This window comes from Frieseomelitta varia, unplaced genomic scaffold (assembly GCF_011392965.1).
Source record: "Frieseomelitta varia isolate USP_RPSP 00005682 unplaced genomic scaffold, Fvar_1.2 scaffold_471, whole genome shotgun sequence".
NCBI classification, from domain to species: Eukaryota; Metazoa; Arthropoda; class Insecta; order Hymenoptera; family Apidae; genus Frieseomelitta; species Frieseomelitta varia.
Window position 1 is genome coordinate 208,086 of NW_025110225.1, and position 4,442 is coordinate 212,527.

Consider the following 4,442-nt stretch of genomic DNA (forward strand, 5'->3'; position numbering starts at 1 on the left):
AAAGGTCCGAATCGGCACGGGTGATTGGTTGTATACGTAGAATTTTTGATGAGCATAGTGACCACGGATATTTTTTATATCCGTGAGTAGTAACATCTATTTCAGATTTCTTATGTATTAGATCAGGATAGGGCTTCTTGCACGTCGCGAGTTTAACAATTAGTTTGAATATATACAGTTATAGTAATTATTTGTAAAATCAAAATATATTCAGTATAAATGTTTGTAAATGCAAAATATTCATATGAATATCCATATGAATAGATTAAAATGATTTCGTTTGAGCATTTTGTAGTAGAGAAGACGAATACCCTCCGACTTCATTGCTATGAAAGATGCAATTATTAGTTATTAATACTGGTGATAGTTTTGTAATAATAATTAATAATTTCGAACTTCATTTTCCTTTTTATAATAGTATTAAATGATTTAATTAACTAAATTTTATAATTTTCAATACAATACAATTGAAATACATAATATATGTAATAAAAAAATATAATATATCTAATAAAAAATATATATAATATACAATATATTCAAAACAATTTAAAATATATAATAGATTGAAATTCATTCCGTAGAAAAATATATGAAATTTTATGTGCAAGAAGATATTTCGCGATAGGCAGATTTTTGAATCAAGGCAACGTTTGATAAACACTGCTTTCGCATTTTCGAAAATGCTTTGATAAAGAAATCGCCTGAAATTGTTTTTATTAATATTTAATTTAAAGTTAATTGTTTAATTTTGATTGTTTTATTCAATTGTTAGATTTCATATCTTTTTTAATAAATACAATTCTTTATCTTTATTCTCTTGCAATTTCAACAATTTCTGAAAGAGTAGAATCATTACAATTTGAAATAAAATAATGCAACAGTCCGTTAGATATAAATTACATAAACTAATCTAATAAATAATAATTTTTTTAGTTCAGGATTTTCAGGTTTAACCCCTTCCGTGTTCATTGTCAGGATCTCACTCACGTGCCCAGGTGCTACTTGGATGGGTGAAAGACATTCGACACGATGATCGATAAATAGTTTGTAATTTTATAAAAAATTTCTCAGCAACTGACAATGTGTTAGCGTATCGTGCACGACGTATTTTCCGCATGTGTGTGTGATTAGGATGTGGAATTGCGTCGTTTTTATTGTTCCATTTATTGTAAGTTAAAATATTAAAAATATTTATGCACTGATTTGAAGTATGAATTTATTATGTAATAATACTCATTGACTATACTATGACTATATTATTAATTATACGATCAGTTATAACAATGATTCCAAGTCAACTTGCACATGTACTTTCTATAGAAATTACTTTTTTCTCAGATATTAATATTTCGGATATAAATATAAACGTATTTTAATCACTTAATGTTCGCTAGCCATTGTCAGTTGATTTCAGGAAAATGGTACGTAAATTAAAGTGTGAAAGTTGTGTGTTAAACTCGGGTGTCGGAGGCGTCCCGGGACGTTCTCTCTAGTTTAGGTCGCGCCCGAGTGGTATGTGTGAGAACCGTGGAGTGAGTGTGTAGATGTGCCTGTTTTGCCATTTTTTAAATATAGGGCCCCTGGATAGGATAGGTAGCTTACTTTCTGGTATGCCTGTGTTTAATTATAAGTAGGTAGGGCCGGGCAGGTTGGCACAGTCTCTGGTCGCGTGCCCTCTTTTCGCGTGTCCAACCTGTTTCTGGAAATCTAATTTGAAAAATCGACAGTGAAATTGGTACAAATGGGACATGCCATTGTTTCTGGTTTTATTCTTCGATTTTTTGAATTTAGCATTGCGGTCGCGGTCGTGGATAGGTCGCGAGTAGGTTCCGAAACGAACGTTTATGTAGGCATTGCTCGAGCACGCACCTGCGAACGGACAACGATCACCATGATCGTTGGTCGTCCATGTGTAATTCAATTAGCTGCCGCGATTTATCTTTTTATTTCACCTTTATAACTTATTTTTTGGTTTCCGATTAGAAAGACTCGAGCTAAATGTAAGTTTCAACGGGCATTTCGCTCGAAGAAAGAAGGGGCTAGAAGCCGAAGAGGCCCGGCAAATTGCCAAGAAGAAGGTCACAACAAATGGCGTCTCATCTTCTGTATCATTAAAATGATTCCAGAGCATGGGAAATCATTCTTGTTACTACTTTGTCACTATGCTCTTTTAGTATTTGTAGTTGTATTTTTTTTTTCTCCAGCATTGTTTTGGGCAAATCGTGATTTTTCTTAATAGTGTTGCGAGAGATCAATTACGGGTTGAATTAGAGTTGCGAAGAAATGATAATCACGTTTGCTTTAGAGTTGCGAATTGCGATATCGCGATTGTCTTTAGGAATTTTGATTGTAAATTTTTGAAGTTGTCTTAGAGTTATACATAGTAAAATCTTATTTCCTGTTATTTTAAATTAGATTATAGAGTCATTCCTATTAATTAATTTTAAAATGTTAGTATATTTAAAGTAGCTTTTAGTTTATACAGTAACGTTGTACTCTTAAGAATAATTTTTATTGAATTTGGTTTAGAGTTAGTGTTGTGATATTGTTCCATCGCGATTTCCACTTACTTCTCCTGTTAGTGTTGCGATAATGAATGATCGCGTTTCTTGAAGTAGCGTTGCGTTTACAAAATGTCCAAATTCTTCCACTGAATTCGTGGAAAACTGTTCCTGCTGCTGGATCACCTGATACAACTACAAGAGCTGTGGTCATTTATCAGCAACTTCCAGCATGGTTGCACTGAACGCGTCGCAATTAGTGTTGCGCATTTTTAAAGATAAGTGCGTAGATCAATAATGTTGCGTGCTTATTTTCGGTAATTTTAAAAATGACGAAGCACTCTTCGCGTTTGATTTCGAAAATTTCCTATTTCATAATTAGTGTTAGTGAATCAGTGTTGCGAAACAAGATACGGTTTGTTGCGCGGGTTCATAGTGTTGATAATTGTACAGTAGCCCTTCTGGTTATTGTACTTTTGAGTAAGACATGCTTCTTTTTTAATAGCCCTTCTAACTATTATATCGCGGTTTCCTTTTCAGTAGTCTAGCCCTTCTGGCTAATCATTTGCTTTTATTTTTCCAAATGTCGGGACTGATTGATAGTGGCGTGGAATTTTTATGTTAATTTTTTTAAACTAATAATCAAACAAATAAGTTTGTTACAGATTTATCAACTTCCAATGGATGAAAGATGGAATGACATGGACTATGGAATTTAGATGCCTGGGCCCTGTGGAAATAAATGGTAATTAAATATATCTTGTTAAATTTATTTCACAAATCTTTTTGACATCAACAAAAGAAGTTTGCACGTAAAATACACCAAATATAGAAAATTCTATGAGATATTCAAAACAGAATGCTTGTTACTAAAGTTAATGACTGAAGTAATACGAGTTAATTGGCTGCGATCTAGGTGTTTGTGTAAATCCATTGTGTGTATATATCCATTGTGTGTATATATCCATTAGATTAATGAAAAATAAATAATATATAGTTTTGATATCTGGATAATTAATTTGTAAGCGTATGGAAAATATTTCATACGAATTTGTATATTTTTCGTATAAAAATATTTTAGAAAGTTTAGGATTAATTATTTCTTTTACAATGATTATATCTGTAAATAAGTGGATTGTTTCTTCTTCTTTTCTTTAATTTTTCGCATATTATAAAATTTATTTAAGCTGATAAGTTCTTTAATATTTTATTAATAACTTTAGAATTTTACTTTACTATATGAAAAGAACTCATCGTAATACTGTAAATCATGGATAGAACTCTTTTTGATATATAATAGAATGATTTCAGTTAGTTACTAGCTTCATATTTCGGCACTAAAAATTTGACAGCACTATTGGATTTTAAAAATCTTAATTCTGGCGCATTCAGTACTTGATCAAATTCGATCGTTTACATGATGTAATTCACCATTGTTTAAACGTAGAGTGCGCTAAAAAAACCAATGATTTTTTATTATGTCGGTATTGCCGGTCACGGGCCACGAAATCGCATAAGATGCTTAGTCTATTCATATACCTCTGTGGCAAGTTAGCTACACAATACCATTGACTAACTACCATAGACTGGACATCTAATGCTTTTTACTCAAGTACTACAGCGCTATTGGTGATAGAAATTAAAATAAAAAAATACAGATAGTATTACCGTTTCCTCGAAAATTATTTATTGAATTGAATCCGGCGACACTATAGCAAACATACATATGTATGTGTAATCATAATAAATACAAATTTAGTAACAAGACACTGTTTAAAAAGCATTGTTGCATAAAAGCATTGTTTTTTAAATGGGTCTCTATGATGTTTTTTTCTACAATAGAATTTTTTCCACGTATTATTATGAATAAAAAAATATTAGGACACAATGTCGAAAAAAGATTAATATTTCTTGAAATGCTTCAAATTTTATACAGGA